Source organism: Hyla sarda, unplaced genomic scaffold, assembly GCF_029499605.1.
Source record: "Hyla sarda isolate aHylSar1 unplaced genomic scaffold, aHylSar1.hap1 scaffold_350, whole genome shotgun sequence".
Classification (NCBI taxonomy): Eukaryota; Metazoa; Chordata; class Amphibia; order Anura; family Hylidae; genus Hyla; species Hyla sarda.
The window spans coordinates 242,785-258,662 of NW_026610262.1; the positions used below are offsets into that span (position 1 = coordinate 242,785).

The following is a 15,878-nucleotide window of genomic DNA, read 5'->3' on the forward strand; positions in this document are numbered from 1 at the left end:
ATTTGTCTTTGCCTTTGCAATACCACAGAAGCAATGCATGGTCAATGTACAGCAATGACACACCTGTGTGAACAGCCAGGAGACCCCCCCCCCATGTTATGTTACATAGTTACATAGTTAGTACGGTCGAAAAAAGACATATGTCCATCACGTTCAACCAGGGAATTAAGGGGTAGGGGTGTGGCGCGATATTGGGGAAGGGATGAGATTTTATATTTCTTCATAAGCATTAATCTTATTTTGTCAATTAGGAACATTCAGCACCCACCCGCTATCAAGGCAGCTGCCTATCATGTCATGCCCTACCTGCACAGGTGTGCTGGCTACTCAAATGATCCAATTAAGGAGGCCATTTAGTCAGCAGCAGCAGAAGTCCTGTGCCTGGACGCTCCAACAGGGGCCAGACACAAGCAGAAGCAGAAGCAGCAGAAGCAGCAGCAGCACCACCTTTTGTTTTTTGGCTGCAGCAGCAGCAAGGCCCACAGGGCTGGCTAGCTGGCTAGCCAGCAAGCAGGTAGCAATGAAAGTAGGAATCTTTCTTTTTAACCCTGTAAGGGGGTGGTGCACTGTACCCGAAGATACTGCCATATCGGGTCAATGCATAGGGCGACGGAAGCAAGCTTCGAAATCGGCCCCCGTTCTCAAAAATCCATTTAATATATGGTCCCCAGATAGGGGACGTATCAGATATTAAACTGATAAGAACAGATACTACACTTGATCTTAGCCAAAAGGCCGAGAAGCGATAACCGTGAAAGGGGCGGGCCCAACAAGGTCCCCTTCATGGGCACTATCACTGCTTGCTGTCAGGGAGGCTGCCAGACAATTTTCCATGCACACTCTGGGCTGGGGGGCAGTCAACCACCAGTACACACAGCAGAACCTAAACCCATACCATTATTGCTAAGCAGCAAGACAGGGGCCCATTGCACTCCCACGGGGCCTTTTTAAATGCAATCCATAACCCGGATTTGCCAGGAACCCTTCTTACTCCTCCTACTTGCATGTGACACTGGGCTTAGGATCTGCATAGGAAACACACACACAAGCACACACCTACCTTTGTTGCCTGCAGATGCCTCCTTGGCTGTCCCCAAACGGTATCAAACCAACACCCACGGGAAGCTGTAAGCATAGAGGACATGCCTGCACCCCATTGGACTTACCTGTGTGGGTTAAATCCGGGTTATTTGACAACCTATGGCGGTGATGGTTCTGCTCAGGCAGAGCAGTGCTGATGCTCCTCATAAAGCTGTCGCTGCTGTGAAGGTTCTAGGTGACATCACAAATCCCTTTGGTTACATACACAACAAAGCTGGGTTGTTGTTGTTTACACTCTGCAAGGCCTGTGGAAGTGAGTGACATCATAGCACTGTAGTTCTGAGGGTTCAAGATGGATGCAACAATCTCCTGTTGCTTCTATGAAGGCCGTAATAGACGACATCACCAAACAGCTCCATAGTCACATACACAGCAAAGGAGAGATGTTGTTTACACCTAGTGATGTCAGTGGTATTGAGTGACATCACAGCACAGTGCTAAGGCTCCTGGGCCTGGACACAGCAGCGGCTGCAATATCTCAACGGAGAATACGTTTATATCTATGTGTGTGTGTGCGCATATATATATATATATATATATATATATATATATATATATATATATTTCTCCGCCGAAATCACTTTTAAACCCATTTCCACCTTTTTTTCCCTTCTCCTCCTCTTACTTTTTTTTCACGTTTTTTTACGTTTTTCTCCTTTTCGCCTCTTTTCTGGGCGTATTATTCTTCTTTTTCTTCTTTTTTTTCGTCTAATGCATACCCCATCAGTGCAGCAATGCTTATTCAATACCGCCAGCAGATGGAGACACTGGGGGATAATTTTCTAAGGATTTATACTGATTTTTCCTGTCTGAATTTGTCGCACAGAAAGTTGCAGGCCAAATATGTGTGACATTTCTGCGACTTTAGCTTCTAGAGCATTTTTACAACATTATACATAGGTGCTGAATACATAAAAAGCGACTGTTCAGCGACAGACAAGTCGCATCAGCTGAAAGTAGGCCAGAATGTCAGTCCATGTTGGAGCAGGTTTAGATACAGTCTAAAGCATAGATCTCAAAGTCTGTGCACAGAATTTAGCAAGGGCCTCGCACCTTCTGATGCATCAGGTAGGTGCACAATAGCATAGCCTAACCCTCTGTACTTTGGTCTATATTGATGCGGGACATAGACAGCCAGCTGATGACCAATCCATTAGTGCAATGGATGGCTGGAAGCATTTGTCTTTGCCTTTGCAATACCACAGAAGCAATGCATGGTCAATGTACAGCAATGACACACCTGTGTGAACAGCCAGGAGACCCCCCCCCCATGTTATGTTACATAGTTACATAGTTAGTACGGTCGAAAAAAGACATATGTCCATCACGTTCAACCAGGGAATTAAGGGGTAGGGGTGTGGCGCGATATTGGGGAAGGGATGAGATTTTATATTTCTTCATAAGCATTAATCTTATTTTGTCAATTAGGAACATTCAGCACCCACCCGCTATCAAGGCAGCTGCCTATCATGTCATGCCCTACCTGCACAGGTGTGCTGGCTACTCAAATGATCCAATTAAGGAGGCCATTTAGTCAGCAGCAGCAGAAGTCCTGTGCCTGGACGCTCCAACAGGGGCCAGACACAAGCAGAAGCAGAAGCAGCAGAAGCAGCAGCAGCACCACCTTTTGTTTTTTGGCTGCAGCAGCAGCAAGGCCCACAGGGCTGGCTAGCTGGCTAGCCAGCAAGCAGGTAGCAATGAAAGTAGGAATCTTTCTTTTTAACCCTGTAAGGGGGTGGTGCACTGTACCCGAAGATACTGCCATATCGGGTCAATGCATAGGGCGACGGAAGCAAGCTTCGAAATCGGCCCCCGTTCTCAAAAATCCATTTAATATATGGTCCCCAGATAGGGGACGTATCAGATATTAAACTGATAAGAACAGATACTACACTTGATCTTAGCCAAAAGGCCGAGAAGCGATAACCGTGAAAGGGGCGGGCCCAACAAGGTCCCCTTCATGGGCACTATCACTGCTTGCTGTCAGGGAGGCTGCCAGACAATTTTCCATGCACACTCTGGGCTGGGGGGCAGTCAACCACCAGTACACACAGCAGAACCTAAACCCATACCATTATTGCTAAGCAGCAAGACAGGGGCCCATTGCACTCCCACGGGGCCTTTTTAAATGCAATCCATAACCCGGATTTGCCAGGAACCCTTCTTACTCCTCCTACTTGCATGTGACACTGGGCTTAGGATCTGCATAGGAAACACACACACAAGCACACACCTACCTTTGTTGCCTGCAGATGCCTCCTTGGCTGTCCCCAAACGGTATCAAACCAACACCCACGGGAAGCTGTAAGCATAGAGGACATGCCTGCACCCCATTGGACTTACCTGTGTGGGTTAAATCCGGGTTATTTGACAACCTATGGCGGTGATGGTTCTGCTCAGGCAGAGCAGTGCTGATGCTCCTCATAAAGCTGTCGCTGCTGTGAAGGTTCTAGGTGACATCACAAATCCCTTTGGTTACATACACAACAAAGCTGGGTTGTTGTTGTTTACACTCTGCAAGGCCTGTGGAAGTGAGTGACATCATAGCACTGTAGTTCTGAGGGTTCAAGATGGATGCAACAATCTCCTGTTGCTTCTATGAAGGCCGTAATAGACGACATCACCAAACAGCTCCATAGTCACATACACAGCAAAGGAGAGATGTTGTTTACACCTAGTGATGTCAGTGGTATTGAGTGACATCACAGCACAGTGCTAAGGCTCCTGGGCCTGGACACAGCAGCGGCTGCAATATCTCAACGGAGAATACGTTTATATCTATGTGTGTGTGTGCGCATATATATATATATATATATATATATATATATATATATATATATATATTTCTCCGCCGAAATCACTTTTAAACCCATTTCCACCTTTTTTTCCCTTCTCCTCCTCTTACTTTTTTTTCACGTTTTTTTACGTTTTTCTCCTTTTCGCCTCTTTTCTGGGCGTATTATTCTTCTTTTTCTTCTTTTTTTTCGTCTAATGCATACCCCATCAGTGCAGCAATGCTTATTCAATACCGCCAGCAGATGGAGACACTGGGGGATAATTTTCTAAGGATTTATACTGATTTTTCCTGTCTGAATTTGTCGCACAGAAAGTTGCAGGCCAAATATGTGTGACATTTCTGCGACTTTAGCTTCTAGAGCATTTTTACAACATTATACATAGGTGCTGAATACATAAAAAGCGACTGTTCAGCGACAGACAAGTCGCATCGGCTGAAAGTAGGCCAGAATGTCAGTCCATGTTGGAGCAGGTTTAGATACAGTCTAAAGCATAGATCTCAAAGTCTGTGCACAGAATTTAGCAAGGGCCTCGCACCTTCTGATGCATCAGGTAGGTGCACAATAGCATAGCCTAACCCTCTGTACTTTGGTCTATATTGATGCGGGACATAGACAGCCAGCTGATGACCAATCCATTAGTGCAATGGATGGCTGGAAGCATTTGTCTTTGCCTTTGCAATACCACAGAAGCAATGCATGGTCAATGTACAGCAATGACACACCTGTGTGAACAGCCAGGAGACCCCCCCCCCATGTTATGTTACATAGTTACATAGTTAGTACGGTCGAAAAAAGACATATGTCCATCACGTTCAACCAGGGAATTAAGGGGTAGGGGTGTGGCGCGATATTGGGGAAGGGATGAGATTTTATATTTCTTCATAAGCATTAATCTTATTTTGTCAATTAGGAACATTCAGCACCCACCCGCTATCAAGGCAGCTGCCTATCATGTCATGCCCTACCTGCACAGGTGTGCTGGCTACTCAAATGATCCAATTAAGGAGGCCATTTAGTCAGCAGCAGCAGAAGTCCTGTGCCTGGACGCTCCAACAGGGGCCAGACACAAGCAGAAGCAGAAGCAGCAGAAGCAGCAGCAGCACCACCTTTTGTTTTTTGGCTGCAGCAGCAGCAAGGCCCACAGGGCTGGCTAGCTGGCTAGCCAGCAAGCAGGTAGCAATGAAAGTAGGAATCTTTCTTTTTAACCCTGTAAGGGGGTGGTGCACTGTACCCGAAGATACTGCCATATCGGGTCAATGCATAGGGCGACGGAAGCAAGCTTCGAAATCGGCCCCCGTTCTCAAAAATCCATTTAATATATGGTCCCCAGATAGGGGACGTATCAGATATTAAACTGATAAGAACAGATTTTTTACTTTTAGATATAATATTCTTAGACTAAAAGACCTTACGCAGTCCAGATTACACTTAGTCTGCTAAAAGCATATTCCACAGATGTAGATTCCAAAGACTTTTAGCCACTTTGTGACCTAATCTTTTTTTATCCAATAAATAGAAAACATACATCTCACTAAGAGCTAGGCGAACACAATCTTTAGAGGTAATAGTGTCTCTTTTAAAAAGAAGAATATTCCTCGTCTTCCATAGTGCAATTTTAATACAATTTATACTAATCCACAAAACCCGAGACTTCTCCACAGATAAAACATTATAAAATCCATATAAAATAACTTCATGATTTAAAAAATTAAGATCAGAAATGAATTTTAGTAAGGGTCCTATCAAATGCCATATCTCTTGGGCGTAAAAACAGTTCCAAAAAAGGTGTAAAACTGTTTCCTCACTAGGACACCCCATTCTCGGGCACTTTGCACTACGACACAATCCTCTTCTGTGTTGGAATTCTCTGGTAGGCAAACATTGATGTGCTATCTGCCAGGCCAGATCTTTTAAGTCATTAGATAAGAATCCCATATTCACCATCCTCCAAACTCTTAGAGATTTCTCAGTGGAATAATTAGATATTAAGCAAATCTGTTCTATCTTCCTGATTTCAGGAACTAATTTTCGTGCATTACTACAAATTTCTTGACTAAAATTAGCAATGCCATAAATACGAATAATCTTTTCTAAAACCACATAGTGCGCTGGGGGAATAAATAAGATTGGGGACGTTAAAGGTAAGGTTATCCACTTTCTTTTTCTAAAAATGTGACCTGCAGCATATTTTAAAAAATAAGACCAATAACAGTTTCTTTGCAAGCCATTAAAACACATAGAAAAAAAGTGAATATATAAAAACCTTTTTAAATCAGGCACATCCTTACCCCCCAATTTCTTTGTCTTCATCATTACATCTCTCCTGAGTTTATCCATTTTAGACCCCCATAAAAAATGAAAGCAAATCTTGTTTAAAAACTTTAAGGTGCGTTCACTCGGTGGGAAAACCAAGCTTAAATATAGCATGATAGGTAGCAACAAAGCTTTCATTATCAGTACTTTTCCTTCTATTGTTAATTTCCTCATTTTCCAAAAACTTATTTTCTTTTGCACTTTCTCTTTGACGATGGACCAGCTTTCCTCTCCATTATTTTCATTGTCAAAGATGACACCCAAGATTTTGATTTTATCATATTGCACATTCACCTCCGTATTGCCCCAATTCCCTATTGCAAAGCAATCACATTTATTTTTATTTAATTTGAAGCCAGAGCCCTCACAAAAAAATTCTGTCTGTCTGATAGCACGTTTCAGGGATGGTTCATCTGAACATAGAATATTAACATCATCCATGTATGCTATCGTCTTTACGCTCTGTCCTCCACTTCCAGGGATTGGCACTCCTCTAATGAGCTTATCTTTTCTCAAAACATTCAACAGAGGTTCTATTGCACATATGAAAAGAATGGGTGATAGGGGGCACCCCTGTTTCACCCCAGACTGTAAACATACCTCTTGGGATAAAAAACCGTTAATTAAAATACGACTAAAACAGTTTTTATATAAAAGTGCAATTTTTCCAACAATAAAATCAGGAAAATTCATTTTCTTTAAAACCAACCATAAAAAATCATGAGAAACACGGTCATAAGCCTTTTGAAAATCCAAGGATAAAATTGCCAATTTCTGATCACATTGTTTCTGATACCATAAAACATCTTTTACAAGGTTTAGATGATCACTTATTTTCCTTCCAGGTACTCCGCATACTTGGTCACTGTGTATAACCTTAGCAATTACCTGCTTGAGCCTATTTGCTAAAATTTTTGCTAAAACCTTATAGTCTGTATTTAGCAGGGTAATAGGCCTCCAATTTTCTAATTTAGAGATGTCTCCTTTTTTAAAAATTAGAGTAACAACACCATCTCTCCAGGACGCAGGTAAAATCTCAGATTTAAAAGCACAGTTAAAAATACCTAAAAGATCATCTTTTAAAATGGACCAAAAACACAGATAAAATTCAACTGGCAACCCATCCGAACCAGGTGTTTTACCATTTAAAAAACTCTTAAAAGTGCTTAAAAGTTCAGGTAAAAAGATTTCATCACAAAGGCTCTCTTGGTCAGTTTTGTCAAGTTTTGAATCCAAGGTATCTAAAACATCATTAGTAAAGGAAATATCAATATCTTTTTTATTAAAAAGCTCCTGATAAAATACTTGTGCTTCTCGCAACATCTCTTCATTAGTTATCTTCCCTTCTATTACAGATATCATTTCTTTCTTTCCCACCACCTTCTTAAAAAAGAATCTCGAACACTTTTCATCATTCTCCAGACATTGCACCTTGCTGTTAAAAATCATTTCTTTTCCTTTTTGACTAATGGCATTTTTTATTCCATTCTTTGTCTGAGCAATAACATCATCCATCTCAAGCCCGGCTTGCTTTAGTTTATAATATGTTTGGATTTTAGTGTTTAACATTTTAAACCATAACTTTTTCTCCTTAGCCTTTTGGATGCCCACACGGATAAAAAACAGTTTAGTCCACTTTTTAACATCCTCCCACCAATCCAAAATATTTTTATATTGGGATTGACGCAATCTCCATTTGTTATAAGCAGCAATAAAATCATTTTTTGTTTTCATGTCCTCTAATAAAGTAGTGTTGAGCTTCCAAACGCCTCTGCCTTTCTCTAGGCCAGGTAAAGTGACATGTGCATATAATAACTTATGATCAGAGAAAATATTCGATAAAAGAGAAAGATCAACTAGATTAAAACTTTCCGATAAAAAAATAAAATCAATCCTGGATTTGCAGACATTATTTTCCCATGTGTAACCAGGGTCGTCTGGGTATTTTCTCCTCCAGACATCGGTAAAGTTAAAATCCTCAGTCATACTCTTAATCTGTTTCTCTGTTTTATCCACTCTGACATGCACACTTCCACTCTCACGATGATCACCACTCATACAACAATTAAAATCTCCAGCCATTAAAATAGGTGATGAACCTGGGATAAAAGCCTGAATATCATTAATCAAGTCGGCTCTCTCATTTTTTTCAGGAGAAGCATAGATGTTAAAAAGCTTAATCTCCGAGCCATTGTACTTAATATTAACTAATAGCGCTCTACCAGGTATAATTTCTAAGAAGGACAAAACTTGTACATCTGAACCTCTAAACAAGATCCCAACACCTGAAGATCTGTTCAGATTGTCACCCGACCAGACCGATGGTCCCAAAGTCCAGCCACGACAAAGGTCCTCATAATTTGGACTATGTTCAATTCCACATTCTTGTAAAAAGAACAGAGAACAGTCCAAGGTCTCTAAAAAACTAAACAAAGCAGCCCTTCTCGTAGGGCTCTTTAGACCTCTCACATTAAGAGAGGAGCACTTTAAGGAAGCTATTCGCTACTGGAGTTTGAGTCCGATATGAAACCCACAGGTGACTCCGGGCTTTCGAACTCTTTGATATTTTTTGGATCGGACGCTGATCTTATAGAAGGCCTCCATGCATGTTGACTGTCCTCACATTCGTCTGAGCTTTTTTTGACAGGCCGTTTAATGCCAAGTTGTGGCTCATCTCCGAGTTCCTTCTTCCGCTTGATCTCCTTCACGCCAACCTCCATGGCTTCACTGCTCACTAGTGACCCTCCACCACCAGAACCCTCCACAGAAGGTCTCCCCTCTGTCTCAGGCACAGCAGCAGAAAGGTCCATAAGCTCCGCCACGACATCAGAAGTTACAGCCGGCTTTTCTGAAGGCGCCTCAGACCGCTGGGGTGCTTTCGCAGGTGGTACTTCAGCTTGCACTACACCCACTCTCCCCGCTACACGGTCAGCCCACGATCTAGCTACACTGGAACGGAGACTGCAATCTTTAAAGGCATGGCCTTCTTCACCACAAATGTTGCAGACAATTTTAGCACAGTCCTTAGAAACATGGCCTTCTTGATTGCACCGACCACAGCGAACTGTAGTGTCCGTGCAAACGTCCATAGTATGTCCGAATTTCTTACATTTCCTACAAAAAGTAGGCATCTCGGGATAAAACAAATAGCCCTTATCCCGACCGATAGAAAAGTTGGAGGGTGGATGACACAACCCTCCAATGCCAGTAGCATCCTCCTTCATTTTCACAAAAAACTTATGTTTCCCCGTCCATAGGTCTTCTGAATTCATCACCTTATGGGAATACTTAACAGAACTGCAGTATTTCCCCAAAAAGAGCTCAATATGGGACACAGTCACAAAGGGATTGTGCATACACACAACTAGAGGAATATCGCCTCCAGTATACAACACTGTGACCGTGATCCCATCAAGCTCAGCAAGGTCTTGATTGCTTTTCAGCTTCTCAAAAAGATTCTGGCATGCATAAGCAGAGTCCAGAGTTAGGATGAAGCTGCCCTTCCGAGGATCTCTGAGACAGACGATGTTCTCTTTCTTCACCCCAAGAAGCTTGTAGAGAGTTTCTTTCACAAAATAAGAAAGTTGGACGAGTTCTTGCTTGTCTTCATCAACATCAAAGCGAAAGGAAAAACGAATCCGCGTTTCACCGGATGTAAGGTAACGGATGCGAACACCCATCTTGTCGATCGCCTTTTCGGTTCCTCGTAGCAGCCCCCCTTGAAAAAGGTAGGACAAACTCCCAGGATCCTCCTGACCAGACACTTGATCTAGCCAAAAGGCCGAGAAGCGATAACCGTGAAAGGGGCGGGCCCAACAAGGTCCCCTTCATGGGCACTATCACTGCTTGCTGTCAGGGAGGCTGCCAGACAATTTTCCATGCACACTCTGGGCTGGGGGGCAGTCAACCACCAGTACACACAGCAGAACCTAAACCCATACCATTATTGCTAAGCAGCAAGACAGGGGCCCATTGCACTCCCACGGGGCCTTTTTAAATGCAATCCATAACCCGGATTTGCCAGGAACCCTTCTTACTCCTCCTACTTGCATGTGACACTGGGCTTAGGATCTGCATAGGAAACACACACACAAGCACACACCTACCTTTGTTGCCTGCAGATGCCTCCTTGGCTGTCCCCAAACGGTATCAAACCAACACCCACGGGAAGCTGTAAGCATAGAGGACATGCCTGCACCCCATTGGACTTACCTGTGTGGGTTAAATCCGGGTTATTTGACAACCTATGGCGGTGATGGTTCTGCTCAGGCAGAGCAGTGCTGATGCTCCTCATAAAGCTGTCGCTGCTGTGAAGGTTCTAGGTGACATCACAAATCCCTTTGGTTACATACACAACAAAGCTGGGTTGTTGTTGTTTACACTCTGCAAGGCCTGTGGAAGTGAGTGACATCATAGCACTGTAGTTCTGAGGGTTCAAGATGGATGCAACAATCTCCTGTTGCTTCTATGAAGGCCGTAATAGACGACATCACCAAACAGCTCCATAGTCACATACACAGCAAAGGAGAGATGTTGTTTACACCTAGTGATGTCAGTGGTATTGAGTGACATCACAGCACAGTGCTAAGGCTCCTGGGCCTGGACACAGCAGCGGCTGCAATATCTCAACGGAGAATACGTTTATATCTATGTGTGTGTGTGCGCATATATATATATATATATATATATATATATATATATATATATATATTTCTCCGCCGAAATCACTTTTAAACCCATTTCCACCTTTTTTTCCCTTCTCCTCCTCTTACTTTTTTTTCACGTTTTTTTACGTTTTTCTCCTTTTCGCCTCTTTTCTGGGCGTATTATTCTTCTTTTTCTTCTTTTTTTTCGTCTAATGCATACCCCATCAGTGCAGCAATGCTTATTCAATACCGCCAGCAGATGGAGACACTGGGGGATAATTTTCTAAGGATTTATACTGATTTTTCCTGTCTGAATTTGTCGCACAGAAAGTTGCAGGCCAAATATGTGTGACATTTCTGCGACTTTAGCTTCTAGAGCATTTTTACAACATTATACATAGGTGCTGAATACATAAAAAGCGACTGTTCAGCGACAGACAAGTCGCATCGGCTGAAAGTAGGCCAGAATGTCAGTCCATGTTGGAGCAGGTTTAGATACAGTCTAAAGCATAGATCTCAAAGTCTGTGCACAGAATTTAGCAAGGGCCTCGCACCTTCTGATGCATCAGGTAGGTGCACAATAGCATAGCCTAACCCTCTGTACTTTGGTCTATATTGATGCGGGACATAGACAGCCAGCTGATGACCAATCCATTAGTGCAATGGATGGCTGGAAGCATTTGTCTTTGCCTTTGCAATACCACAGAAGCAATGCATGGTCAATGTACAGCAATGACACACCTGTGTGAACAGCCAGGAGACCCCCCCCCCATGTTATGTTACATAGTTACATAGTTAGTACGGTCGAAAAAAGACATATGTCCATCACGTTCAACCAGGGAATTAAGGGGTAGGGGTGTGGCGCGATATTGGGGAAGGGATGAGATTTTATATTTCTTCATAAGCATTAATCTTATTTTGTCAATTAGGAACATTCAGCACCCACCCGCTATCAAGGCAGCTGCCTATCATGTCATGCCCTACCTGCACAGGTGTGCTGGCTACTCAAATGATCCAATTAAGGAGGCCATTTAGTCAGCAGCAGCAGAAGTCCTGTGCCTGGACGCTCCAACAGGGGCCAGACACAAGCAGAAGCAGAAGCAGCAGAAGCAGCAGCAGCACCACCTTTTGTTTTTTGGCTGCAGCAGCAGCAAGGCCCACAGGGCTGGCTAGCTGGCTAGCCAGCAAGCAGGTAGCAATGAAAGTAGGAATCTTTCTTTTTAACCCTGTAAGGGGGTGGTGCACTGTACCCGAAGATACTGCCATATCGGGTCAATGCATAGGGCGACGGAAGCAAGCTTCGAAATCGGCCCCCGTTCTCAAAAATCCATTTAATATATGGTCCCCAGATAGGGGACGTATCAGATATTAAACTGATAAGAACAGATACTACACTTGATCTTAGCCAAAAGGCCGAGAAGCGATAACCGTGAAAGGGGCGGGCCCAACAAGGTCCCCTTCATGGGCACTATCACTGCTTGCTGTCAGGGAGGCTGCCAGACAATTTTCCATGCACACTCTGGGCTGGGGGGCAGTCAACCACCAGTACACACAGCAGAACCTAAACCCATACCATTATTGCTAAGCAGCAAGACAGGGGCCCATTGCACTCCCACGGGGCCTTTTTAAATGCAATCCATAACCCGGATTTGCCAGGAACCCTTCTTACTCCTCCTACTTGCATGTGACACTGGGCTTAGGATCTGCATAGGAAACACACACACAAGCACACACCTACCTTTGTTGCCTGCAGATGCCTCCTTGGCTGTCCCCAAACGGTATCAAACCAACACCCACGGGAAGCTGTAAGCATAGAGGACATGCCTGCACCCCATTGGACTTACCTGTGTGGGTTAAATCCGGGTTATTTGACAACCTATGGCGGTGATGGTTCTGCTCAGGCAGAGCAGTGCTGATGCTCCTCATAAAGCTGTCGCTGCTGTGAAGGTTCTAGGTGACATCACAAATCCCTTTGGTTACATACACAACAAAGCTGGGTTGTTGTTGTTTACACTCTGCAAGGCCTGTGGAAGTGAGTGACATCATAGCACTGTAGTTCTGAGGGTTCAAGATGGATGCAACAATCTCCTGTTGCTTCTATGAAGGCCGTAATAGACGACATCACCAAACAGCTCCATAGTCACATACACAGCAAAGGAGAGATGTTGTTTACACCTAGTGATGTCAGTGGTATTGAGTGACATCACAGCACAGTGCTAAGGCTCCTGGGCCTGGACACAGCAGCGGCTGCAATATCTCAACGGAGAATACGTTTATATCTATGTGTGTGTGTGCGCATATATATATATATATATATATATATATATATATATATATATATCTCCGCCGAAATCACTTTTAAACCCATTTCCACCTTTTTTTCCCTTCTCCTCCTCTTACTTTTTTTTCACGTTTTTTTACGTTTTTCTCCTTTTCGCCTCTTTTCTGGGCGTATTATTCTTCTTTTTCTTCTTTTTTTTCGTCTAATGCATACCCCATCAGTGCAGCAATGCTTATTCAATACCGCCAGCAGATGGAGACACTGGGGGATAATTTTCTAAGGATTTATACTGATTTTTCCTGTCTGAATTTGTCGCACAGAAAGTTGCAGGCCAAATATGTGTGACATTTCTGCGACTTTAGCTTCTAGAGCATTTTTACAACATTATACATAGGTGCTGAATACATAAAAAGCGACTGTTCAGCGACAGACAAGTCGCATCAGCTGAAAGTAGGCCAGAATGTCAGTCCATGTTGGAGCAGGTTTAGATACAGTCTAAAGCATAGATCTCAAAGTCTGTGCACAGAATTTAGCAAGGGCCTCGCACCTTCTGATGCATCAGGTAGGTGCACAATAGCATAGCCTAACCCTCTGTACTTTGGTCTATATTGATGCGGGACATAGACAGCCAGCTGATGACCAATCCATTAGTGCAATGGATGGCTGGAAGCATTTGTCTTTGCCTTTGCAATACCACAGAAGCAATGCATGGTCAATGTACAGCAATGACACACCTGTGTGAACAGCCAGGAGACCCCCCCCCCATGTTATGTTACATAGTTACATAGTTAGTACGGTCGAAAAAAGACATATGTCCATCACGTTCAACCAGGGAATTAAGGGGTAGGGGTGTGGCGCGATATTGGGGAAGGGATGAGATTTTATATTTCTTCATAAGCATTAATCTTATTTTGTCAATTAGGAACATTCAGCACCCACCCGCTATCAAGGCAGCTGCCTATCATGTCATGCCCTACCTGCACAGGTGTGCTGGCTACTCAAATGATCCAATTAAGGAGGCCATTTAGTCAGCAGCAGCAGAAGTCCTGTGCCTGGACGCTCCAACAGGGGCCAGACACAAGCAGAAGCAGAAGCAGCAGAAGCAGCAGCAGCACCACCTTTTGTTTTTTGGCTGCAGCAGCAGCAAGTCCCACAGGGCTGGCTAGCTGGCTAGCCAGCAAGCAGGTAGCAATGAAAGTAGGAATCTTTCTTTTTAACCCTGTAAGGGGGTGGTGCACTGTACCCGAAGATACTGCCATATCGGGTCAATGCATAGGGCGACGGAAGCAAGCTTCGAAATCGGCCCCCGTTCTCAAAAATCCATTTAATATATGGTCCCCAGATAGGGGACGTATCAGATATTAAACTGATAAGAACAGATACTACACTTGATCTTAGCCAAAAGGCCGAGAAGCGATAACCGTGAAAGGGGCGGGCCCAACAAGGTCCCCTTCATGGGCACTATCACTGCTTGCTGTCAGGGAGGCTGCCAGACAATTTTCCATGCACACTCTGGGCTGGGGGGCAGTCAACCACCAGTACACACAGCAGAACCTAAACCCATACCATTATTGCTAAGCAGCAAGACAGGGGCCCATTGCACTCCCACGGGGCCTTTTTAAATGCAATCCATAACCCGGATTTGCCAGGAACCCTTCTTACTCCTCCTACTTGCATGTGACACTGGGCTTAGGATCTGCATAGGAAACACACACACAAGCACACACCTACCTTTGTTGCCTGCAGATGCCTCCTTGGCTGTCCCCAAACGGTATCAAACCAACACCCACGGGAAGCTGTAAGCATAGAGGACATGCCTGCACCCCATTGGACTTACCTGTGTGGGTTAAATCCGGGTTATTTGACAACCTATGGCGGTGATGGTTCTGCTCAGGCAGAGCAGTGCTGATGCTCCTCATAAAGCTGTCGCTGCTGTGAAGGTTCTAGGTGACATCACAAATCCCTTTGGTTACATACACAACAAAGCTGGGTTGTTGTTGTTTACACTCTGCAAGGCCTGTGGAAGTGAGTGACATCATAGCACTGTAGTTCTGAGGGTTCAAGATGGATGCAACAATCTCCTGTTGCTTCTATGAAGGCCGTAATAGACGACATCACCAAACAGCTCCATAGTCACATACACAGCAAAGGAGAGATGTTGTTTACACCTAGTGATGTCAGTGGTATTGAGTGACATCACAGCACAGTGCTAAGGCTCCTGGGCCTGGACACAGCAGCGGCTGCAATATCTCAACGGAGAATACGTTTATATCTATGTGTGTGTGTGCGCATATATATATATATATATATATATATATATATATATATATATATATATATTTCTCCGCCGAAATCACTTTTAAACCCATTTCCACCTTTTTTTCCCTTCTCCTCCTCTTACTTTTTTTTCACGTTTTTTTACGTTTTTCTCCTTTTCGCCTCTTTTCTGGGCGTATTATTCTTCTTTTTCTTCTTTTTTTTCGTCTAATGCATACCCCATCAGTGCAGCAATGCTTATTCAATACCGCCAGCAGATGGAGACACTGGGGGATAATTTTCTAAGGATTTATACTGATTTTTCCTGTCTGAATTTGTCGCACAGAAAGTTGCAGGCCAAATATGTGTGACATTTCTGCGACTTTAGCTTCTAGAGCATTTTTACAACATTATACATAGGTGCTGAATACATAAAAAGCGACTGTTCAGCGACAGACAAGTCGCATCGGCTGAAAGTAGGCC

At 43.8% G+C, this 15,878-nt stretch overlaps 4 non-coding genes and 1 pseudogene across 4 annotated transcripts; all 5 read right to left on the reverse strand.

Moving 5' to 3' along the window:
- Window positions 1-556: 556 nt before the first annotated feature.
- LOC130331432 (U2 spliceosomal RNA) lies at window positions 557-747 on the reverse strand. Its single transcript, XR_008874338.1, has one exon. It is a non-coding gene; the product is annotated as a U2 spliceosomal RNA (small nuclear RNA).
- A 2,087-nt stretch (window positions 748-2,834) lies between these two features.
- On the reverse strand, window positions 2,835-3,025 carry LOC130331433 (U2 spliceosomal RNA). Its single transcript, XR_008874339.1, has one exon. It is a non-coding gene; the product is annotated as a U2 spliceosomal RNA (small nuclear RNA).
- A 2,089-nt stretch (window positions 3,026-5,114) lies between these two features.
- LOC130331468 (U2 spliceosomal RNA) lies at window positions 5,115-5,290 on the reverse strand (annotated as a pseudogene).
- A 6,802-nt stretch (window positions 5,291-12,092) lies between these two features.
- On the reverse strand, window positions 12,093-12,283 carry LOC130331434 (U2 spliceosomal RNA). Its single transcript, XR_008874340.1, has one exon. It is a non-coding gene; the product is annotated as a U2 spliceosomal RNA (small nuclear RNA).
- A 2,083-nt stretch (window positions 12,284-14,366) lies between these two features.
- On the reverse strand, window positions 14,367-14,557 carry LOC130331435 (U2 spliceosomal RNA). Its single transcript, XR_008874341.1, has one exon. It is a non-coding gene; the product is annotated as a U2 spliceosomal RNA (small nuclear RNA).
- Between the last annotated feature and the right edge of the window lie 1,321 nt (window positions 14,558-15,878).